Source organism: Pleurodeles waltl, chromosome 2_1, assembly GCF_031143425.1.
Source record: "Pleurodeles waltl isolate 20211129_DDA chromosome 2_1, aPleWal1.hap1.20221129, whole genome shotgun sequence".
Taxonomy (NCBI): domain Eukaryota; kingdom Metazoa; phylum Chordata; class Amphibia; order Caudata; family Salamandridae; genus Pleurodeles; species Pleurodeles waltl.
In genome coordinates, this window is record NC_090438.1 from 221,019,865 (window position 1) to 221,046,410 (window position 26,546).

The window sequence follows — 26,546 nt, forward strand, 5'->3', positions numbered from 1 at the left end:
GACATTTTGTGCAAACTGTGGAATTGTGTTGGTTAAACGAGCAGGTGAGCATCCGTTCTGGCCATGATGCTGACTTCACAGAAATTAAACCTCAACAAGAAGCACTTACAAATATAAACGTAGCAAGTGCCCCAGTTGAAGCTCCACTTCTGAAAAGGACAAATGATCCTAAATCCTGGGCTTGGTGAAGGGAAAGCAAGTGTGATTACTCAGAGATTCTATAGTGAAAAATGATCTAAAATCCTTTGTGGAGATGAATGCATCTTTCATCTCTTGGAGCACATTCAGACACTCTCACATCCACACTCACACCAACATAGACTCTCTCACACTCACTCACACTTCCAGACACTCTGACAGCCACTCTCTTACCCAGAGACACTCTCTCACACCTATTCTTACACCTAGAGAGACAGGCCCTGTGGCAAGCTCCTGCATGGCCTAGGGCTGTGCTCACTGTGTGGTTGGGTGGTTAGGGGTGATCGTCTCAGGGACTGGCCAAAAGGCCATGCCCGGTGGTGGTTGGATTAACATATCGTAATAATAACTACTTTATGTTTAAAAAAAAGGACATTTACTGAAAAACCAAAGGTTACAGGGATGTTATATTTAGGAAATAGAATTTAAAAAACGTTAGAAATTCACGTAAACAAAGGTTACAGGGACGTTATAGTTAGATTCTGAATTTACTGACACAAAACCAGAGAAATTCAAAAACTGCTGGACTTCTCAGGTTTTGTGCAAGTAAATTCAGAACCTAACTATAAAGTCCCTGTGACTATATATATGTGTGTGTGTTTATTTATTTCTACATATAAAGATATATAGCTATATAGAGCCACCATTTGACATCAACATATATCAATATATATAAATATATACACAACAATATGCACACACGTATATACACACACAGACACACACACACACACACACACACACACATATATATAATAATATATTTATCTTGAAAGCTAGATGCCAAAGAGCACAGTACATCCTAACACCGCATCATATACGTGTGTATTACGGCTGTTTGCCACAGGCTACGAATTTTACATGATAGAATATTATCACTTTTTCCGGACCTAAAAGCACAATGTTTTGCTTTTTATATCACAGTAAAAGGTTTCTATTAACAACAATAATGGTAACATAATGTGTATTCAAGTTACCTCTAACCAATATATTGAAGACATGTATGCATTATAAGGCTCACGGTAAGCATGCCAGAAAAACCTGTTTTCCAGCTGGTGACATTTCTTGATGACTTGTCACCTTCTCTCATTAATTCAAGCTAGATATCAATTCTTCGTGTTGACAGCTTTCCTGCGTATCTTTCGGTCAGTTCACCTGCTCTTTTCTCCTTGGAGGGAACGGAGATGTCCCTTCTGTCTTCTCTGTCATAAAATGGCTGCACACGCATGAGACGAGGATGGCAGTCAATTGACCAGATGCCTCAGAAGTGCAAATGCCGTGAGCAGTTTTAAACCAGCTTTTTCGTTTTCAGAAATGTATGCATTATTTGACGTTGTGGCTTTTAAGCAGACCGGTACAGTAAAGAATGTCACAATATTTTACAGCGATATATATATATATATATATAAATATATTTATTTTCCGGCTTTGAAGAGCATTGTAGCTCAGATCATTAAACCAAAGACTTATCAGCTCAGCCAAACGAGAACACAAACATTTTCGAAACATCGAAATGCAGTACACTATCAGATACCAGTGTGTTTTAAAATACTTTTGCAAACATTCCCGGGATTGATGCCGATTCTGAATAATTTGAACAAATTATTAGTGTTTCATAGCATCCCCATTCTGGTAAAAAAAAAATAAAAAAAAAAATCTCACTCTTCAGCGAGAAAGCGCGCCATGAACAATAGAGGCATCGGCAGTGCAAATTCCCCACCATAAACATAGATGCGCTGTTGGATTTGTAATTTATATTTTAAGTGTTTACTTTGACAGTTGAAGGTCTAATTGGCTTTGAGTTTCTGTAATGTGAAGTCTCAACTTCTCAACTTGTGAAATGTATATATATATATATATACATATATATATATATATATATGAATTATGTCTAGCCCTAATCCTCCTAGCTTATGAATCAATACAGATGCTTATGAAACTATAATGGTTTTTATTAATCAGCAAAACAATTATTAATTCATCGATTAAAGGCAAACAAATGCATTTTTCAGCTGGTAGAGACCTTTCCAGTAGATTATTCCCTTCCTGCCAAGCCTTTTCCCCTTAGGTGCAGAGCCTTTTTTTCAGTATTTGGCTCTCATAACGTTTTGTCCACATAAGCTACCCACCCCAAATTTGCGTCATTTTCTTTCCACATCCTAGCGTACCCAGAGTTTGTGAGTTCCCCTGAGGAGACCAGAAATTAGACAAAATACTGCAAAAATGTTGTTTTAAAAAAAAAAATGGGAAAAAAGGCTGCAGAAGAAAGCACAGGTTTTTTCCCCTGACAATGGCATCAATAAAGGGTTTGTGGTGCTAAAATCACTATCTTCCCAGCTTTCTGGAACAGGCATACTTGAATCAGAAAACCACATTTTTCAACACAATTTTGGTATTTTAGTGGGACATACCACATTTTTACTATTTTTTGTGCTTTCAGCCTCCTTCCAGTTAGTGACAGAAATGGGTGTGAAACCAATGCTGGATTCCCAACAGTCAGTGCTTAATTTGTAAATAAAAACGTGCCGGTGCCCAAAGCCCTCCTCTTGAACATGCGGCTGCTGCAATTAAATGTGGGAACATGGAATACTGAGGCAGCTTAATCTTGAAGCCATCTCGGGCCTCTTCAATCCATTTACAGCCACTAACTGCCCCTTCAGCTCACTCTGGCATCTTTCTGCTTTCTCCCATTGTGACGTTTTTTCATTTTTCATTTCCTCCGTCTTTCCCATATGTGTATTATGCTTGCAGCAAATGCTTGAGGCAGAAGAATAAACCCAGGCCCGCAAAAATAAGCTCTGGTGCTCAGCACCGGAAACAACAAGCACAAATTAAGCACTGCCAACTGCTAAACTTTCTGAAAAGTAGACAGAATTCTGAATTCAGCAGAGGGTCATTTGTGTACATTCTTCAAGGTTTTCCTACAGAAAGTAACAGCTAAAATAAAAAAATATTGAAAATGAGGTGAAGAAAGAGCCATTTCTGTCCACGTTCCCTTCTATAACTTTTTTCAGCTAGGGCAGATTTTTAAAGCCATATACCATTACATCTGCTGGACACTTCTGGTTGCTGGGATATATAGATTTTGTAGGTTCATCAAGAACACTAGGTACCCAGAGCCAATAAATGAGCTGCGCCTTGCAATGGCCGGGTAAACAGCAATTCACTCGGTAAAATCTAAAGAGTGAAAAATAGGTATCAAGGAAACCTTTGCATTTCCTAAGAGAGCACAAGATAAGGTGTTGAGAAGGAGTGAATGTTTGCACATCTCTCAATTCCAGGGTCCACATACTAGCATGTGAATTACAGGGCATTTCTCAAATAGACTTCTTTTTTACACCCTGTCTTACATTTAGAAGGAAAAAATTTAAAGAAAGACAAGGGGTAATAACAGTTGTTCTTCTATTCTGTGTTCCCCCAAGTCTCCTGATAAAAATGGTACCTCCCTTGTGAGGGTAGGCTTAGTGCCCTTGACAGGAAACGCAAAATTGACACATCACATTTTTACATTGAAATCTGACGTATTTTTGGGATAGTGCCTAGCTGTGGATTTTGGCCTCTAGACAGCCCATACCTAGGGAAACCTACCAAACCTGTGCATTTTTTAAAACTTGACACCTCGGGAAATCCAGAATGTGGTGACTTGTGGGGCTCTCATCATGTTATGTTACCCAGAATCCTTTGCAAACCTCAAACTTTGGCAAACAAACACTTTTCTCTCACATTTCAGCGATGGAAAGTTCTACAATCTGAGAGGAGCCACAAACTTCCTTTCACCCAGCATTCCCCCAAGTCTCCCTATAAAAATTGGTACCTCACTTGTGTGGGTAGGCCTAGTGCCCGTGACAGCAAATGGCCCAAACGCAACATGGACGCATCAAATTTTTCTTATGAAAACTGACCTGTTTTTTGCAAAGTGCCTAGCTGTGGATTTTGGCCTCTAGCTCATCCAGCACCTAGGAAAATCTAGCAAACCGAGATGTTTCTGAAACCTAGACACCTGGGAGAACCCTGGATGGGGTAACTTGTGGCACTCTCACCAGATTCTGTTACTCAGACTGCTTTGTAAACCTCAAAATGTGGCAAAAAACAATTTTCCTCACATTTTTGTGCTACAAAGTTCTGGAAACTGAGGGGAGCCACAAACTTCCTTCTACCCAGCATTCCCCACATCTCCCAATAAAAATGGTACCTAACTTGTGTGGGTAGGTCTAGTGCCCACGACAGGAAATGCACCAAAACACTGTGTGGACACATCAAAATTATCAATTACAAAACAACCTGTTTTTACAGGGGGGCACCTGCATTTTTGGTCCTGGGCTCAGCAGCCATCTAGGGAAACCTACCAACCCCAAACATGTCTGAAAACTAGACACCCGAGGGAGTCCAGGGAGGTGTGACTTGTGTGGATCGCCCAGTGTTTTCTTACCCAGAATCCTTAGCAAACCTCAAATTTAGCTAAGAAAATCACATTTTCCCCAAATTTCTGTGTGCGATCACTGCACCAGCACAAATTTCCTACCACCCAACATTCCCCTCAGTCTCTTGATAGAAATGATACCTCACTTGTGTAGGAGGGCCAAGTGCCTGTGACAGGGAAGAGCCAAAAATATTTTGAAATTGAGGGGGAACCAAAGCAGGTCCAAAATGGTAATTTGAAAAAAAAACTTATTTAGGCTGACAAGTGGGGCAGAACCTTTATCGGTATTGATGCAACAATGTTAGGCGGTACAAATTTTGTGAATTCTTGCAGATTCTGGATGGCTCCATCTAAAAAATGTGGAAAAAATGTGTGCTTTCAAGCAAAGTTAGAGGTTTGCAGGACATTGTGGGTAAGAAAATGGTGTGCATGCATGTGGAGCACACCGCTCTGGACTCACCCAGATGTTTAGTTTTCAGATGTGTCTAGGTCTTGTAGATTGTTCTACATGGCAGCGTCCCAAAGTCCAAAAAGTGCAACCCCCTTCATTCCAAGTGGGACAATTTTGAGAGTTAGCCAAGCTCTCATGGCCCAAATGTAAAATCCTAATCCAAAATAATCAAATGTGCTCTTGCTTGCCGTTGGGATAATATATTTTAGTGTGCGGGGAGAGAGTTGAAAGACTGTTACCCCCTTCAGTTAGGGTAACCATGGCCATACTGGTTGGTAGCCACCACTCCACTATTTTATATTTTTATAAAATTCCTTGGCATCCAGTAGGCTTTCTGCCCCCCGCGAAGTGGATCGGGGTAACTGCCCCATCTGACCACCAGTGGGCAGAATAACTTTGACCCCATTTATTGGGGTGGGGGTATGGCCTTACCCCCACCCTCTTTTTTTTAAAGAAATTCCTCCCTGGTGTCTAGTGGGCTTTCTGTCCCACTTGGGGGCAGAAATGGGCAACAATGATGTTCCCCATGGGGAGCGACCCTTGTCCAAGGGGCTGGCCCCCCAAACAATACACACACACACAAATCCCTGGTGCCTAAGTGCTTTCTGCACCCTTGGGGGAAAATGGGCCTGATAGAAATAGGCTGAACTGCCCCCAAGGGGGACAGAAATGGCCTAAAATAAATATTCCCCCCGGGGAGCGACCCTTGCCTAAGGGGTTGCTCCTCATCTGTACAAAATTAAAAAAAAAAAATACCTGATGCCTAGTACTTCGTGAGTGCGGTGACACCATTACACATGTGCACTACAGATACGTCAATACCTATATGTAGCTTCAAAATGGTAACTCCGAATATGGCCATGTAAGGTGTATAAGATCATAGAATTGTCCCCCCATTCCAAATCTGGTATTGGGGAGACAATCCCATGAACCTGGGGGCTCCACCATGGACCACGTACGGCCAAACCAGTTCTCTGAGGCTTGCACTGCAGCTACAGCTGCTGCAACTTCACAGACAGGGTTCTGCCTTCCTGGGGTCTGAGCAGCTGAGTCCCAGGGAGCAGCTGAGTCCCAGGAAGACAGAACAAATCATTTCCTTTGGAAGCAGGGTGTTACACCCTCTTCCTTTGGAAATAGGTGCTCCAGGCTTGGGAGGGGTAGCCTCCCAGGGCCTCTGGAAATGCTTTGAAGGGCACAGATGGTACCCTCCTTGCATAAGCCAGTCTACACCGGTTCAGGGACCCCCAGTCCCTACTCTGGCATGAAACTGGACAAAGGAAAGGGGAGTGACCACTCCCCTGTCCATCACTACACCAGGGGTAGTGCCCAGAGCTCCTCCAGTGTGTCCCTGGTGATAGCCATCTTGTTTTCCAAGGTGCGTGGACACTCTGGAGATCTCTGAGTGGCCAGTGCCAGCAGGTGGCATCAGAGACCCTTTCTGATAGGTGCATACCTGCTTAGCCTCTCAGGGCTATTTAGGGTCTCTCCTGTAGGCTCCTCTGCAGATTCAGCTTGCAAGTTCGCATCAGGAATCCTCTGCAACTCCTGCTTCATCTTCTGACCTTGGATCAACCGCAGACTGCTCCAGGAACCGCTGTAACTGCAAAAAAGTATCCAGAAGGGCTACTTCGACTCTGCAACTTAAGCTCCAGCCAGCAAAAGTTTCCATGGTGTGCATGCTCTGGAGACTCCCTGTCTTCACCATGCAACAGAAGGACAGAAGAAATCGACTGTGGAGTGACGGAGTCATTTCCCTGCTCCAGCAGGCACCTTCTAAGATGACGACCAGTTCTCATGGACTCCTCCTGGCGACGAGCATGCTCCTTGAAACACAGGTGGTGGACCCCTTTGACACAGACTGTCCTAAGGTCCAGCTGTCCAAATTTAGAGAAGGTAAGAGCTTGCCTTCCGCGTTTGCGACAGTACCCCTGTGCATCACATCATCTTCCCCTCCTGAGGACTCTCTGCACTATTTGCAAGAATCCTTTGTGCACAGCCTGGCGCATGGCCCCAGCACTCTTTCCTGTGAAGCTCAACTCGCTGAGTTGCTCTCTGGCAGCGTGGGACCTTCTTTTGTAGTGCTGCATCAACAGAAATTTGCAGCTTCTTCGGCCCCATGTCCTGGGACCTCTGCAGGTGCTGCCTGGTCATCTGTGGGTTACCTCCAGTGTTGGGAGCCCCCTCTCCCTCCTCAGCCTGAGTTGAGGCCCCCAGGTCCCTCCTGGGTCCAGGCAGTGCCATTTTAATGCAATCCACAACATTGCTTGAACCAAGGCTTGTTGGATGAATCCAGTGGTGCAACTCGCCTGCATCCAACATCTCCACGTGGGACATCCTTTGCATCATGCAGGAACCCACAGCCATCTTCTTTGGTGCTCTTCTGCAGACTTCTTCCAACCGATCAATACTCTTTTGCAACATCTTCTAGGTTTTTCAGGGGCTCCTATCCTTTCTGGAATCTGCAACTTCTAGACTTGGTCTCCTCTCTTTACAGGTCTTCGGGTCCAGGAATCCACCGTTTTATACTTGCAGTCTTGCATGTTTCCTGCAATACCTCTAATCACGACTTGTAGTGTGTCTTGAGGAAACTTGCAGTACTTTACTCCTACTTTCCTGGGCTCTGGGGTGGGGTATTTTACTCATCTTTGTAGTTTTCTTACACTCCCAGCAACCCTCTACACAATTGTGTAGGGGGGTAATTCGTGATTCACATTCCACTTTCTTAGTATATGGTTTGTGTTGCCCCTAGACCTATTTCTTCCTATTGCATTCTATGGTATTTTCTATTGTTTGCACTATTCTGTGACTATTTACTTACCTGATTTTGGTCTCTAGTGTATATACTGTGTATAATACTTACCTCCAGAAAGAGTATTGCCTCTAAGATATTTTTGGCCTTGTGTCACTAAAATAAAGTACCTTATTTTTGGTAACACTAAGTATTGTCTTTTATTGTGTGTAAGTACTGTGTAACTTTAGTGGTATTGCAGAAGCTTTGCATGTCTCCTAATTCATCCTAACCAGCTCTGCTACATCTACCTCTATCAGCCTAAGCTGCTAGAACACTGCTACATTTTACTAATAAGGGATAACTGAACCTCCTGGTATAAGGTGTAAGTACTCAAGGTACCCACTACAAACCAGGCCAGCCTCCTGCAATTTGTAAAGCGTGTCTAGTAGAGACTGTGATCTGAATGTGAAGCACAATAGGCCCTGTTCCAGCAACTCCAACCACCAGCCCAGTGGTCACTTGTCCAAATACCCTTGATTATGAACTCTAAATTGAAATGCACTTGCCAAGGAGATATCATTTATATAGTGTGTGTAATAGAGAGAGTGATCTAACTGCAAATCCCAGCAAGCCCTGTTTCAGTAACTCCAACTACCAGCCATTAGTCACTTGTCCAAATACCCTTGTTTGTGAACTCTCAATTGAAGTGTACTCACCTGGGGGATACCCTTTGTATAGTGTGTGTAGTGGAGAAAGTGACATGAATGCAACTCCCAGCAGACCCTGTTTTAGTAACTCCAACCACCAGCCCAGTGAGCGCTTGTCCGAAAGCCCCTGTTTGTGAACTCTCAATTGGAGTGTACTCACCTGGGGGAATACTATTTGTATAGTGTGGGGAGTAGAGAGAGTGACCGGACTGCAACTCCTAGGAATGACTGTTTCTCTCACTCCAACCACCAGCCCAGTGTTCACTTGTCCAAATACCCCTGTTTCTGAACTCTCAATTAAAGTGTACTCACCTGGGAGTGATCAAAATACAAATCATGCTCAAATAAGAGATTGCTATGTCAAGATGAAAATGTTGAGACTAGGAATAGCACCCTACCCAGTGTGTAAAACAAGTACTACTAAGGCCTCAAGCTTCATCACCAGATTGCTATCGGCTGTACACATATTGACATTGCACGGTGCGTATGTTGACTCTAGTCACATATACAACCAAGTCCTGCTATTGCCTGCATTCCCACTTAACTCAGCCTTCAAATGGTCAAAGCCATATCTTGCCTCTCCACGGTGTTGGCTGCACTGGTGGTAACATTTCATTTTTCAGGCCATCATCCAAAGTGCAATAGATCTGCACATCTCATCAGCTGCTTGTGTCGAATTGGGTTGGCATGCTTCACACATGCCATGTGAAATCACCCAATACCATGTCCAAGGTCTATGCTTACTGTAGCACAAAACCATTGGAGGTAGATGTCACAATTCAACCAGTAACTATGTACATTTTTCATCAACAGATGGATCTGCCGCTGGGCACATAGCGTCCATGGAACAGACTACCACTACCCCCCTGGATGAAGCCCTCAGTAACGAAAACACTCCTGGACTTCTGGACGTGGAGGATGATTCTGGCCCATCTGAGCAGCCTGGTCAGATGGCAACAGTGTGTCTTTCTGTGGCCACAAAGTCACCTCCTAGCACCGTTCCATCAACATCACAGGAAACCATTTGTTTCCCCAATCTGTGTACCTAGCACAGTGTCCACCAACTTGTGCCCCACAGTTCTAGATCCTGAGTTGCAGCCCAAGAGTTCAGGAACAATTTGGAGAGGGCACCGTGTGGCAAAGGCACAGGCCCGTGGGGATAGGGTGCATGAGAAGGATGTTGTGGGCTAGCGAGGGCCAGGGTGGGCCAGGGTGAGGCCACCAGAGCTGCTCTTGGCCAGGACACCATCATCCACATCTTAGGGTTCTATCAGAAGTCCCAAGATGTGATGGGCCAGGTGTTGAGGGAACTCCGGGAAATCAAGCAGCTATAGAGGGACATTCATAGGGACATGGGTGAACAGATAGAGGCCTACAATTCCAACATAGCCTCCAAAACTTGGGTGTTGCAGGACATACACACCACCCTGAGCAGGGCTTTCAAAACCTTCCTTTGGCTCATCAACAGCAGGCCCCTCAACATCGGCAGCAGCCATAGGTAGCGAGGCGTGACAGAAGGCAGATTCCCCTGCCTCTGTAGCTGCTGATCCCCCTGCAAGTGGGGACATCATGCAAAAAACCCTGGAGGTGCGGATGGGAAGACACCCACCACTGCCTCCAACAACCCTATCCCATAAGGACCTCCTTTGTGCGGTACACATTCACTTTGTGGACTGATCCTGAACCACTTTCCATTTCCAATGGGAAAAGTATTCCGGATTTTGGACTTCCAATTGTGTTGCATCTACTCCAATGATTTCATTCACTATGACTGACCCCTACGCATACTTTGTTAAGTTGATTCATGTCACATATATTTTCTGTTAGTCTTAGCTTCACAATAAAATCACCTATCAATGATTTATTATCTGCTGATTTTGCCTTCATATTTAGCCATGTAGATATGTCAGCCATGTGAACCATACAATGATGATCCAAGGTACTTGTTCAAGATGGGATATGTTGCATTTACACAGTTTCCAGCTCAGGATTACAACCACCCCACACAAACACATGTATACAAGTGTATGGTCAAACTAAAAAAAAAAAATGATTACAGTGTTCAGCACAGAGACTGTCAATATGCTGGAACTATTGGAAATCATAAATAATTGACTCATACTGAGTAAATAAACATATGTATAGGTAAAGACCTCCAGATCATGGTAGGAAGCGATTTGTAAGACACTGTCCTCTAGAACAGACAAACATTGAAGTGGTTGATGTCATCAGCTTGAGCCTTATAACATATCACACCAAAGTATTACAACATCATGAGTGTGGCAGTTTGGCCTGTGCCAAACAGCCACTTCCCCTGCTTACCGCCAGGGTGGTCGGACCGGCAGGCCAGAGATAAGCATCTCCGACCAGGCAATCCACGCAATAATGTCAGCAGTATTAGAAGTCCCCTTTCCACCAGGGATTTCGTGGCAGTAGCACCCCCATAAAATCCCTGGAGGAAAGGCTACTGGCAACAGGAATTTGCATTCCTGTCATCGGTAGACGACTCCCCCACCCCATCTACCAAAAGCCCCCAACCACCCTTACCTTACAACATTCCCACCCCCACCTCCCTGAACCCCCAGTAGCTCTACACCCCGATCCCTGTACTTACCCCACCCCATCGCATACACGCACACACCCACATGCACCCACAGACATGCACACCCTGACACTCACTCACTCACTCACTCTCACAACACCCTTACACTCATGCACACACACATACACGCGTTACCACCCTTGTGAGGACTATGTGTGAATACCTGCCTTGTGGGGACTAACATTTCCCAATGTTTTTGAAATATAGTAATAAGAGAAAAATGTTAAGAAAAATATCAGGATACAGGATCCTGCTTCAAATGTGCAAATATATTGTTATTTAATCGCACGTTTAGAACCATCCTTCTGGGGGCTTGAACAAGTGCTACCATCCTTGTGAGCACCTACTCCATGATTACAATTAGTGATTGAATACAATCAAATATTACAAGCTTAAATGTTCATTGTATCTGCAATATGCACAAATAACATAATCATCTATTAAGATATAAGATAGATAATGCTAATAATGTGTCAGAAAATATCATATATCATGTTTACAGACAGGTCCTTAACACTGCATTTAGCCCATTTTGACATGCTCAAATAACACCTAAAGAAATGAATAGATGGATTAAAGCAACCTGGTCAAGTGGAAGCCAGCGTTTGTTTAGTTTCATTTTTGCCAATCTAGCTATTATATCACATCTTCCTGATGTAAAGTTTGTGCCTACAAACCAAATGTGTGTGATGATGTCCACAGAGATGGTTATGATCACTGCATAGGGATGGTGTTTGATGATGGCCATAGAGGTTGTGTGTGAACACAGTAGCACCATAGTTTTACAGATATAATGTCAGCCTTGATGAAAGTGCCTACAGAGGTTGTGTGTGAAGATAAAGATATTCAAGTCCCCACAGATAGTGTATGATTATGGGAATGTTTGTTATAAAACAAATGGTGTGTGATGGTAACCATGCCCAAGTCCACATAAAGATATTGTGTGATTAAACAATGTTCATATTCCTAAAGGATAATGTGTGAGGATTATCGTGTTCAAAGCCCCACTAGCATATTCTTTAAAGACAGTACTACATCTCCAAGCAGGGAATGTGTGAAAATAATAAGCTTCAGTGTGTGATAATAGGAATTTTATTGTCCCAACTTAGATAGTGTGTGGTTATTGTGATGTGCATATCCCCAAATATATTATGTGTAATCTTGTTCAGGTACCTACTGAAATAGTATGTAAAGAAAATATTCAAGTCTCCAAAATGATAAAGGCGTTCATTATGAACATGGCGGGAAAGACCGCGGACCACCATGGCGGTGGTGAACAGAATCCCGCCGGCGGCAGCGAATAGAAACCCGCCATACAATGAACAAAAAACCCAACCCCGTCAAACATTCCCACACCACCACTCCCTGCCAGGACCCTGTTGGCGGGAATCCCGGCCCACCCCACCCGCCACCGCCAAGCACACCCACATCTTGCCCTCCAAATAATGATGCACAAATCACCTCAGCGGACAGTGGAGGCCGGATGGCCATTGGCGGCTGCGACCGCCACGGGCGGCAAGTGGGCCCAACAGCAACCAGTACAGATATTGGATAGGCTTAGCACCCACACACCTGACACACATCCAGAACACCATAAAACACCCCCAGACACACCCCACAATCCCTTGCAAGGAAACCAGGACCAGAAGACAGAGAGCACCAGAGCCAGACAGAGAACACCAGCAGACAGGACACGCATAGCGACCCACACAGGAGCACCCAAACACCGTGCCCAGTTCCAATGCCATCCACCACCCTCACCATGTCCCCCCCCAGAAATCCACGCTTCACTGAAAGGGAGCTAAGGACCATGGTGGACGAGATCTTAAAAGTGGAGCCACAAATATTCGGTTCCGAGGTGCAGCACACACCCATCGCCTGGAAAATGGAGCTGTGGCAGACCATTGTCAAAAGGGTGAATGCAGTGGGACACCATCCATGCACCAGGGATGACATCTGCAAGAGATGGAATGACCTGCAGGGGAAGGTCCGGGCCATGGCATCGCAGTGCAGAAGACTGGGGGAGGACCGCCACCAACACCACCCGACTACACCGACTGGGAGGAGAAGGTACTCGCCATCCTGCACCCAGAGGGATTCACTGGACTCAGTGGAAGAATGTACTTGGGTAAGTCATCTACATTTAACCCATAAACACCATAACTGTAATGCATGCACCACCCCACCCCACCCACACCCACCTAGACCCACACCCCTCCCAGCCATTACCCACCACATCCCCACAACTCACTACCAGGCCCACATCACTCCCGCTGTGCACAGCCACCCACCCCTGCACATACCCACAATGGAATGATAACCCCCACCACAATGTAACCCCACTACTGCCACTAAATGCAATGTCCACCTCACAAAGGCACCCCTGAAGGCCACTGAAAGGCACACCAGCACTAAATTACACAGTACAGCCCACCTCAAACCCTCCTGCATATGTAACAAACATTTCTATGTCCCCCAACAGGCACCACCACTCATGCAACCCTAATGGAGGGGACAAGGAGTGCCACAGCATTCCAGGGAGACAGAGGCACATCACAGGACACTGGTGAAGGATCCCTGGACACTGATGAGCAGGCAGGCCCCTCACACAGCCCTGGATGCTGACCATGCAGCAGCCCAACCCAGGACAACACGGTCACCCCTAATACCTAGTCAAGACCAGCAGGCCAGGGGAGGCGTGCCCACACCAGTGGACCTAGGGCACAAACAGGTGAAACACAGCAACAGAGGCCACAGTCTCCCACCTGCATCATGCAGGAAGACGAGGGCCCCAGTACTAGTGGCGCATAAAAACCTGCGCAGGGGACACAGGCACAGGGGGCCAGGGCAAGGTCAAGTGCCTCAGTGGGTCAGGGGGTAGGGCACCGGATAGATGCAGCAGCCCAGGACGTCATTGCAGAGGTATTAGGGGAATACCAACATACCCAAGACAAGTTGGCACAGATTTTAACCACCCTGGAGCAAAGACAGAGGCTCCAGCTGGAACACCACTAACAGGCCATGGAGCAGTGGAAAGAACACAATGCCTTAATGGCCACCATTGCTGGAGCACTGCTGCAGTTGGTCAACAAACACTCAGACACCCACACCGGACAAGAGGCCCCCACAACAGCCCTGAACAACCAGCAACAGTTGTCCCAAGCAGCTGAAACAGCACAGGAAATACCCTCCCAGGAATCACAAGGACCAACCATGTAACCACAAGTAGCTCCACAGCAGGCGCCCAAATGTAGTCTCAGGCCAAGATATGGCACTGAAAACCCAGCTAAGAACAAGCCCCCTTCCAACAATTGACACTGCTACTACTGCCAAGCACCATCCCACCCATTCACCAACTGCACTTAGCTGAGGGCTAAATAATGTACTAAACTACAAATAGGACCCACCTATGATATCAAACAGGCCTGCCACCAAGTCGGTCTAGAGGACACCCAACCATAACGACTTCCATCACTGTACATAGCACATTTCACTGTATTCCACCAATAAACAACATATCTCACCTGTAACACTGTGCCCTGTCTTCAATGTTGAACAAAGTGGAGTAATTTTGCAACAGGCAGGGATAAACTTCATTATCAAATTGTGCATGCTGGTGGTACAGTGTGTTTCAAAATAGTCAAGAAGGGAATGCTTATATTGTCTTTCTGTACCATGCTGAAGAGGTCCATGACTCACATATCATGACCAATTCCCCCTAGTTGACATGGCACACTTTCAATATCAGTCACTAACCACAATTACAGGCTGAAGTCACAGACAGTTATTGGAAGAAGAGTTGTATCAGTTGTTTTCTGGAATTGACATCTTCCCCTTCCTCATCCTCACCATCACTCTCCTCACCTCTCTGAGGTAACAGATCAGGACCTATAGCACCCTCCACCTCCAAAAGGGGGATTGAACATCTCACTGCCACGCTGTGCAGCATGCAGCATGCCAAAACGATCCTACACCCCTTATCAGGCCCATAGGCCAGGGAACCCCAGAGATATGTAGGCACCGGAATCTAGCCTTCAGGAGACCTATAGTACACTCTATCACCCTCATAGTACATCCATGGGCCTGATTGTATTTCCTCTCTGCATCCCTCCTGGGATTCCTCACTGGTGTCAGGAGCCAACACAAGTTTGGATAGCCAGAATCACCTAGAGAAATGGTCAATACAGAGTCGTCATTGGAATGTCCTTAGTCTGACAGGCTGTTTTTCTGCAATGTGTCAGTTAGTGACAGGTACACTTACCTATGATCCACCCTCTGTCCTCTTGGAGTTGTTCCATCTTTTGAGGCACACTACTATTCCTCAAAACAAATGAATCATGGACTGAACCCGGAAACATGGCATTCACATGGGATATGTACTGGTCTGCTGTACATACCAATTGGATGTTCATGAAGTGAAAGTCCTTCCTGTTTCTGAACACCTGTTCACTCACTCTTGCGGGTATGATGGGTATGTGGGTTCCATCGATGGCACCAATAACATGGTGAATGTTTGCAAAGGCATAGAAGTCTGACAATGGCAGGGAGCTCAGCACTTTGGGGGAATCGCACATCGGATTGCAGATGTTGTACAAATGCATTCAGAAATCTTGTAAGTACCTGGCTGAACATTGGCTGTGAGAAACCAGCACCCATGCCCACTGTCACTTGAAATGAGCCTTTGGCCAGGAAATGGAGTGCAGAGAGCACCTGCACCTCAGTTGGAATGGCATGCTGATTACGATTTCTGGGAGTCAGTGCAGGATCCAGTAATGCACATAGGTTCTGAATAGTTGCACGTGTGAGTTGTAAGTGATAATGATCTGAGGCTCCACCATGGTCCCCATATCCACAAGTGGTCCGTTCACAGATGGTGCCCTGTCTTGCCACAAGGGTCGGTACCTGTGAGGGTTAAGAACAAGGAGTCATGTGCACACATATTTGCTAAACACATTCACTGCATTCTTCATAGTAGTGTCTGTACAATAACTGCAACCTTACAGTTGTACATTGACATCACTAAGAGGGAACGGAGTAAATTATGTGTGCTTATGTACTCTATGGATAGAGACATAGGTGCTTCATATGGCTAGTAGGCCTATCATTGTGACTAAATTGAATTTCTAGATGCGTAGGTGATGGCAAAATGTCGGCCCAATGTAGTTCTGTCCCTTCGTTGTGGAAGTGACCTAAGACCGCTAGCAGTTGACGTCACAGCATACGGCGGTGTTGACTTCTGTTCGCACCCTCATTGGATAACATGGATGCCAATGGGGAATCCTGGCGTATCATGATCACCGCCGGCGATGACGGTGCATTCCGCCGCAGAAAGTACGTGCGTTCGTCATCGTGTGATCACTTGACTCCCTGATCCTGTGCGGACAAGTACTCCACTCCGTGTACTGCTGTGGCCTGCCTCTGGCTATGGATGTTCCACGTGGTGCAGGGGAAAGGGCCCCGGCCTTCACCCAGGAAGAACTGGAGAACTGGTGGAAGGGGTCCTGCCCCTGTACGGCAGACTCTACGGCCAGCCAGAGGTACAGGTGTGTCCGGGTTTGGGGAGCACTGTGTGTGTAATGGATGGAGTGGATTGCTCTGATGTGCGCTCCTGTGAGCCAGGATGGGGCTTGGTGCATGGAATGCTGCGTGCCACTGTCCTGCATGTCTGGGAGTACTGTCTGTCCTATGTCTAACAATCAGCCAGCTATTGCCATTGTGCAGGTGCCTGACCTCTGTGTTTCTTCTCTGTGTCTCACTACTAGGTCAGTGCCCACCAGAAGAGGGCACATTGGCATGCCATCGGCAAGGAGGTATGGACCCTGTGTGTCTACAACCGGCAGAGCACCCACTGTCGTAAGAGGTGGGAGGACCTGCGGCACTGGGCGCAGAAGATCAATGGGGCCCAGCTGGGGAAGTCCTCCCAACGTGGTAGGGGTTCCCGTCGGGCACTGACCCCCCTCATGCGAAGGATCCGGGTGGTAGCGTACCCAGACCTGGATGGGCGTTTAAAGGCTGAACAGCAGTCACAAGGGGGTGAGTACTCAAAGCCCATACTTCAGCCTGGAAGGATGAGTGTGTGTGCAATAGGGCTCATGGTGCTTAGAGCAGGGGTTTTGACTGGTGACCAGCTACTGTCTGCTCCCCAAAGGGCGTAGGGGTGTCCCTGTCAGGTTTCACCTACCTCAGCTTCAATGCAATGACAGGATATGGGTGTAGGTCACTATACTGCTCAGTAGTCAGGGCCATGGTCATGGGCCTAGTGCACGGTGCTGCCTTTTGGGCGTGCCTGCTGGGTAGGTGTATATCTGGCCATTGTATATCAGCATTCAGCTACTTACAAGTGTCTCTCCTGTTTTGTCTCCCCATCCCTGCTCTCTTTTGTGTGTCTGGTACAGCATCAACATCAGGCGAGGGAGCTGAGGCACCGGCTAGTGGGGGACAGCGGCCTACGGATCCTTGGAGGTAGAGACAACGGACGCCCAGGGGACCAGTGGGTGGCAGGGCGAGGGGACTTCCAAGGGGGAGGCTACTACCACAGGAGGTAGTGCCTCTGAAACCTCGTCCGATGGGGGTCGTCCGGTGGTGGCGGACACTAGTGGCCAAATCATGACCGTGAGATCTTCCGCCACCACCCACACCATCAGCGCCCTCCCTTCTGCTCCCCACGAGTTGGCCGTGCCCGCCCACCCAGAAAGGTGGGTATCTCCTTCGCCCCAGGCACCTCCTCCCCTGCCCCAGTCTGCCCTGCTGCCCTCACAGAGGAGGCTATTGACCTCCTGAGAACCATCTCTGTAGTGCAGACAACCATCGTCAATGCCATCCAGGGACTAGCATCAGAGGTGCAGCACACTAATGCATATCTGGATGGCATTCACGGTGCTGTGTCTACCCTACAGAGATCTTTTCAGGCTCTGGCTTCCTCTTGGATGGCAGCCAGTTTCCCTGGCCATTCCGTCCCCCCTCCAACCACTCCCACGCCCTCATCCACGCCCACCCCTATTGCTCCCAATAAACTTTTCCTCTTCCCTGCAGACCCGTTTGAACCTAGTGCCCACCCTGTCTTGTCCTGAAATGTGCCCACCTCCTTGCCCTTTCCGCTCCTTCCACATCGCAGCCCACCCCGGTTCAGCATTCCCAATCCCGTGCCCCTTCTCCAGTTAAAAAGAAGGCCTGCTCAGAACCTAAGCCATCCTGCTCTGCCCGAGCCAAACAGCCTCCACCCCCTTCAAAGGAGAAGCCCACCCCCCTCCCACCTCCTCATGCAAGTCAAAGTCCCACCCCTGTTGTAAATCCCCACCCCGCCTGCCCCCATTCCATGAGGTGTCTGGATCCCCCTATGGTGCCCTGTTGAGTGGAGTACCCAGCACTTGTGGGAGTCAGGTGTGGCCAGTTGTGGCCAAGGAAAATTTACTTTTTATGGACTGGCCATTGGCCCTGTTATCATCAGTTAGCTCAGTGAGCTACTGAATAAAGTTTCTGTGAGGCCTGTGTCTGGGATGCACGCAGTTCCACTCTGGTGTTTGTTTAAATAATTTATGGCTGTGGTGCTATTGTATGTCCTATGGCCAAGTTGCAGTGGCCTTCGGTCGGGTACGTCCCTTTTGGTGTGGGGTGTCTGACTATTGCTGCTGGGAAGGGTTGGGGGGGCTTTGCGGGGTGGGTGGTGTGGGTGGGTGTGTAACTTTGCCCTTTCCTCCCTTGTGTCGTAGGTTGCTGTACTTACCATTGTCGTCTTTGTCGGCGGTCTCGGTCATGTAGATATATGGCAAGGAGCAAGGCTGGCATGATCTGCAGCTCTCTGTCCATGGCTGCTGCTGCACATTTTGTTGACCTCCGGTGAGTGTTTCCTTCTATTTGTTTCTTTTCTGCCTGGCTTTGTGTGGCGGTGGTTCCCGCCCCGGAACTGGCGGCGGAATGGTGGTTCATTATTTGGTGAGCGGGTTGGGTCTTTCCGACGGCCTGTTGGTGGTCTCTGCCTTCATCAGCGGGACTCCTTTCCTGGCGGTGGGTGGTGCGAGGAATGCGTGAGTTTCGTTTGGTTCATTATTTGGCGGTCCGGACAGCTCCTCTGTTGGCGGTTTCTACCGCCACCACCGGCAGTGCAGAACGGACCGCCATGTTCATAATGAGAGCCAAAATTTGAAGATCAGGATGTTCATGTCCAAACACAGATAATGTATGGTCATAGTGATTTTCAAGTCCCACAGAGATAGTGAGTGATTAAAGTGATGTTCAAGTCTCCACAGAGATAGTGTGTGTTTAAAGTGATGTGCAAGTCCCTTCATAAATAGTGTCATAGTGATGTTCAAGTGCCACAGAAATAGTGTTGGGTAATTGTGATTGCTAAATCACAATACTGATATTGTGTGAAGACAATCCTATTCACATCCCCAATTAAATTGCATGTAAAGACAATGCTCAGGTCCCCACACAGAGAGTGTGTGAAGATAATGATGTTGAAACCTAGATTGTGTGTGATTATAAGAGGTCAAGACTCCACAGAGATGGTGTGTACAGGAACGCATGTTGAAGTCCACAGAAAGATAGTACATGATTGCAGTTGTTAATAAGTACCATGCAGATATTGTGTGATTATAATGATGATCAAATCCGCACAGAGTTAGTGTGTGATTGTAGTGATTTTCAAGCTTGTTGTCTTTATGTTTCAGAACTATAAGGAGGCCCACATAAAAGAGATTCATACAAATAAATACACATACATGTAGTTCTAAAAAACCTTAAAATCTAACAATTTAATTAAGATATTCTCCACTTCTATGGCTTGCCTCAAATTTGTAACAAGGTCAAAATATATTAAACATTTAAAGAAGTTAAAAATTCAATAACATAACAGTTCATTGGAGGAAATCAGTTTAAAACTGTAAAGCATCTAAGGAGAATCGTACAGACAGTAAAATAAACTTAAACTAGTGATTTTCAGGTCCCCACAGAGATAGTGAGTGATTAAAGTGACATTTAAGAGTCCCCACAGAGATAGTGTGTGACTAATGATGTTCAAGTCCCCACAGAGATAGCGTGTAGTTAAAGTGATGTTCAAGTCCCCACAGAAATAGTTGTCATTATGTTCAAGTGCCACAGAGATAGTGTTGGGTTATTGTGATCCTTCAGTCCCAATGGAGATAGTGTACAGAAATTCATGTTTTGTGATACTATTGATTGTGTTTGACCAATGACTTTGTGTTTCACCACTGCGCATATTAGTTGCTCAATGTTCACCAGTAGCACATTATGGGGGTCATTACGACCCTGGCGGGCGGTGGTATGTTGGCGGTAACACCGCAAACAGGCTGGCGGTGTTCCGCCAGCAATTATGACCGTGGCGGAATTGCCACGGCCGTACCGCCGGCCCCTTCACTTTCCCGCCAGGATTCCGCCTGGAGGTCATAATCCCCAGGGCGCACCGCTGCCCTGGGGATTATTAGTCCCCGACCGCCGGCCTGTCCATGGCGGTACACACCGCCATGGAAAGGCTGGTGGTAAGGGGTCTTGGGGTGCCCCTGGGGGCCCCTGCACTGCCCATGCACTTGGCATGGGCAGTGCAGGGGCCCCCAGGCATAGCCCTGTCGCGCATTTCACTGCCCGAATTTCGGGCAGTGAAATGCGCGACGGGTGCTACTGCACCCGCTGCACATCAGCATTGCCGCTGGCTCTATTACGAGCAGGCAGCAATGTTGATGTGACATTTCCGCTGGGCCAGCGGACAGTCACACTGTTACCGTCCGCTGGCCCAGCGGAAATGTCATAATAGGGAGAAAGAAATACAGTCGGCAATGGCGGTATTCGGTCTCCCGCGGCCTCGGCGGTCTTTTGAAAAGACCGCTGAGGTCGTAATGACCCCCTATATGTTTTGTTCAGTTTAGCTGCCTATTGGCTTCAACATGGAGTTAGCCATTCCGCCTATTGGCTTTGACATGGCATTATACCTTACATTTGATATTTAGGTTAGCTGCCTATTCGCTTTGACATGACATTAGCCATTACATTTGATATTCAGTTTAGCTGCCTATTGGCTTTGACATGACATCAGACATTACATTTGATATTTAGGTTAGCTGCCTATTGGCTTTAACGTGGGGTTAGACATTGCAGTTGAGACATCACAGATGTCTGTGTTTTTCCAATCCGTGTTTTTCCACAAGATTGACCAAGCTGTTTTCATCACACCAGACCTTAGCTGATAAGAGCACGTAGATTTTGTGTTTACCTCGCAATCCAGTCTGAGAACGAAGAGCTCAGGAGAATTAGTTGCTCAATGTTCACCAGTAGCACATTATGGGGGTTATTCCAACTTTGGAGGAGGTGTTAATCCGTCCCAAAAGTGACGGTAAAGTGACGGATATACCACCAGCCGTATTACGAGTTCCATAGGATATAATGGACTCGTAATACGGCTGGTGGTATATCCGTCACTTTACCGTCAATTTTGGGACGGATTAACACCTCCTCCAAAGTTGGAATAACCGCCTATATGTTTTGTTCAGTTTAGCTGCCTATTGGCTTTAACATGGAGTTAGCCATTCCACCTATTGGCTTTGGCATGGCATTAGCCATTACATTCTATATTCAGTTCAGCTGCCTATTGACTTTGACATGACATTAGATATTACATTTGATATTTAGGTTAGCTGCCTATTGGCTTTGACATGGCATTAGCCATTACATTTGATATTCAATTTAGCTGCCTATTGGCTTTGACATGACAGCAGACATTGCATTTGATATTTAGGTTAGCTGCCTATTGGCTTTAACATGGGGTTAGACATTGCAGTTGAGACATTGCAGATGTCTGTGTTTTTCCAAGTCGTGTTTTTCCACAAGATGGACCAAGCTGTTTTCTTCACACCAGACCTTAGCTGATAAGAGCACTTAGATTTTGTGTTTACCTCGCAATCCAGTCTGAGAACGAAGAGCTCAGGAGAATTGGCCACTCTCCAAGGTTCTTTGGCACTCACACTGAGTTTGCTTTTAAGGATGACTCTGGGCTACAGAGAGTTAGATTTGAATCTGCTTGACTTCAGACTGGAAGTAAACGTCAGTTGCCAGTCTCCCGTTTGGGTAGAGAATCTCTTTCTCGCAGTTGACCGGAGTCATCAACTTGCAGATCCCAGAAAGATGAAGCTGAATATAGGCCCTACATGCCCATATGGTGATGAATTTTGACTTTTATGCTTTGCTTTGAAATTATGCTATAAATGTCTTCCTATATTTGCTGTGTACATTGCAACTGAGAAGTACTTTGATATATTTTGCTTTCATTGCTGCAACTACTTTTGAATGTGTGCTTCCAATCTACTAATTTCGTCTCTCAGGAACTTGTGGGTGGGGAATTAATAACAATAAATGTCTTCTTTAAACTCAGAAGTGCATTCCAGAGAGGTTCTGTAAACTCGGATATGAGATAAGAGGGAAAGCAGAACATGTTCACATCCCCACTGAAATAGTGTGTAAAGACAGTGTTCATGTTCACATACACATAAAGTATGAAGATAATGATTTTCATGGTTAGTGACGTTCAAGTCCACACAGAGATAGTGTGTGAATATAATGACCTTGAAGTCCCCACAGAGATAGTGTGTGATTATAGTGATGTTCAAGTCCCCACAGAGATAATGTGTGATTATAGTGATGTTCAAGTCCCCACAGAGATAATGTGTGATTATAGTGATGTTCAAGTCCCCACAGAGACAGTGTGTGAATATAGTGATATTCAAGTCCCCACAAAAATAGCGTGTGATTATAATGATGTTGAAGTCCCCTCAGAGCTAGTATGTGGTTATAGTAATGTTCAGGTACCCACAGAGATAGTGTGGTGTTATTCTGATTCTTAAATTCTGATAGCAATAGTCACACACACACACACCCAACACCCCCCCAAATCCATACACACACATACGAACAACACCCCACTCACACATGCACTCACTACATTCACCCCCATTGACACCCATACACCCCACCCCTCCTTTCCTCAACATACATACACACACAACCCCCAACACTAGCTACATGCATGCATACATGCACACCGACCCAGTATTCACATTCACTGACACACGCATTGCCATCACTACATTGAAACAAAGATGCACATGCAGGCACTCACAAACACTTATCCACCCTCCCTCCATTCATGACACATATACACACACTCACACACACATCCATTCACACCCTCTACCCCTTCCCCTTGTGGAGGACTCTTACCTCATCCGACGAGGTGCTCCTCCCTGAGGAAACTGGACCCAGTGATCCGACCACTTGCAGCGCCCCACCATCAGGACACGGCCAACCGTATTACAGGTCGTAATACAGCTGGTGGAGTCCTTTTGGCAGGGTGGGGCCGGCAGTAGAACTGCCTCCTTCAGTACTCGTAATATGGCAGTCGGCAGTCTTCTGGGTCTGGAGACTTCAGAAGTCTTAGGAAAAGACAGCTAAAGTTAGAATGACCACCTATGTGACCTACATTTCTTGGAACAATCCATGTCCACTTCGTATGTCAGAACGGCATCGCATACCTGCCAATGTCACAACTCTGAAATGCCCACATGAAGATGTAATGGTGAAGGTACCTGTACAAAGAATAAAACAAGGAATATAGGTTTGAAACCATACATATGACACAAGTCACATAGCAAGCATATGGAAAACAAAGCACATCATCAAGGTGGAGATGTGTCAAAAGCTATCTTATCAATCAGCGTCTGGCTGATTTTTGCAGAGTATCAGCTCCCTAGCTGTTTTGAAAACACTAAACTCCACATATTCTCACAACTACAATTCAATCTATAGTCACAGTCATAACATCACATGACATACTTGCACTTATTAGAAGTAGCTGTGGATGAGATCTTCTTGCAAGTCAGCTCCTTCCTCTTCACCACTGTCATCTTCTGTTGTCTTTTCAGCATTCTCACCCGGTGGCACTACAGGCTTCACCTCCTCTGGGATGTATGGGATATTCCTCCCAGGTGATGTTGTAGATCATGCAGCATGCCACAGTGATCTGACACGCTTTCCCTGGTGAGAAGAGGAGGGCCCCAACAATCTTGTCCAGACAGCAAAATCTGGCCATCAGGAGCGCAAAAGCCCGCTCCACTGCCCGCCGTGTTCTTCCATGGGATCATTGAAGTGAACTTCCCCTGGTGTCTTTGGATTCCTCAGCAGCATCAAAAACCAAAGATATTTTGGATATGATAAGTCTCTTGTTAAGGAATGGGACATAGATGCAACAATGAATCACTCACTTCATGATTGTAGCACCTGAAATTGCTCACACAAAATCAGGACAGACATGATTTACCAAACAGCAAGCCTCTCTATGTTTGCAATTGTTACATCAGGAAGGGTTTGGTGCTGTTCTGCATTATAAAGGAATCATGGGCTGATCCAGAAAAACAGGCACATACATTTGAGATGTTGAGATCTACCAAACAGACAACTTGCATGTTGGCGGAATGAAAGTTGTTTCTTTTGAAATAAACTTGTTCAGTGGCCAGTGGTGGCACCAATCCAATGGGTGTGCCATCAATGGCCTCCACCCCATGTGGGGGGTAGGCAAAAACATAGAAGTCAGCCTTCACATTGGCTAAATCCTCACATCGAGGGAACCTGACATAGCTGCCAATGTGTTTTAACGTTGCTGATCGGAAATCTTTCAACACCATACTGAATATAGATTGGGATACACCACCAGATAAGGCCACTGTATGTTGGAAGGACCCAAAAGCCAGGAAGTACAATACTGACATGAATTGTACAGTAGGTGATAGGCAATCTGGATTACTGTTAGCTGGCATCAGATCTGGCTGATGGTATAAATCTACAATTTTTTGCCTATTCGGAGAGTAGAGCTGTATGATATGGCATTCCTCCATGGTCTAAAGGTCTGGCAATGGACGGTAGACAAGATGTTGTTGCATCCACCCTCCCGCAGGGTACCTATGTGTGAAAAGACATGATTGGGAACATTAGTCACTGGGTCCACAGCAACATACATGCACATTTCAACAATATCATATGACAAAGCATTTCTGACTAGATAGACATGACACCCAGTACATGTCACAGCTGGCAGCTACACAGGGGTCAAATGTGACCGCATGATTGTGAATACATGTGTCTACAACATGGTTTCGGGCAACACCCAAGTATCTGCTACAAAATTGCCCTTTGAAAAGTGACTGTATTTTCTGACCTCCAAAATACCGTCATTGGTGGTGGCAATGCACTGCTGTCATATGCAATCTGTGCCCTGCGACATACTGCACTGGTGGTTGTGTAGTCAGACCTATACAACAAGACAGATTGAGGATGTTTGTGATGATATTAAACATATTGTTTTTGTGATACATATAACAGGACCACATACAGTCTTTCAAGCAATCAAAATGGCGGATGCCTGACCTACACAACTGGACATCAGAAACTGTACATGGCCAAGAGCGGAAGTGGTCCATGCTGTAGCCGTTTCAAATGTGGCGGACACAGCCATAGGTTAATGTTATTGCCTGTGGCAGTCATGTCCCAATGGCTGTGTCCGTCGGCGGAGATGACTGTGTACATGCCATGTATGTATGCCGCCTTGAACACAATCAGTCACTTGACTCCTGACACTGCTGCCAGCAACACCTCCACCACTTCAGCTGCTGTGTGTTGTATCTGGGGACAATCATGCCATGTCCAACAGGTGAAAGGGGATCTGCCTTCTCTCCAGAGGAGCTGGAGAGGCTTGTGAGTGTGGTCCTTTCTCTGTATGTCATCTATATGACTCACCAGAGGCACAGGTAAGTACCTCATAGCAAAATTGACTATATTCAACACCATCCTTTCCCTCCTCACAGGCTAAAATGTGCCCCTTTGTGCCAGTTAGACTTCTTGTGTGCCTGTTGTTGCAGTCTGTGTGGCATCAATGGGATGTACATGGTACATGTATTGGTGACCAATTCTATATGTTGTGTGTCGAGACGGGGCCATTCACCTGAAAAGCAGGATGTCTGCAGGGGCAACGGTATACCCCTGACCTCCTGGAACACCTCTCTGCACTTCCTGGTGGACACAGAAACCCTGGCAGGTGTCCCAAAAGGAAAGGGGGTGAGAAAGAGAAAGAGACAAAACACTGCCACGTCTTGCCGGTCCAGCCAGTCACCCTGTATCTTCGGGGGGCAGGTCGTTGTTGACAGAGTGATAGGAGAGTGAGTGCACTCAACTTCCTTGAAACTGAATCTCTCTTCCTGATATGGGCACAGGAGCGGCTAGCACCTAGCAACACTAGGGCTGGCTTCACAGAGATTCACTGTTGCACACTTCAATTAGAACTGTGGTTGCACTTATCATGCACAAGAAAAAGAAACAAGGGCATTATCTATATCACATATACCTTTCCTGCATGCATAGGTTAAACTAAAAGGAACAAAAAC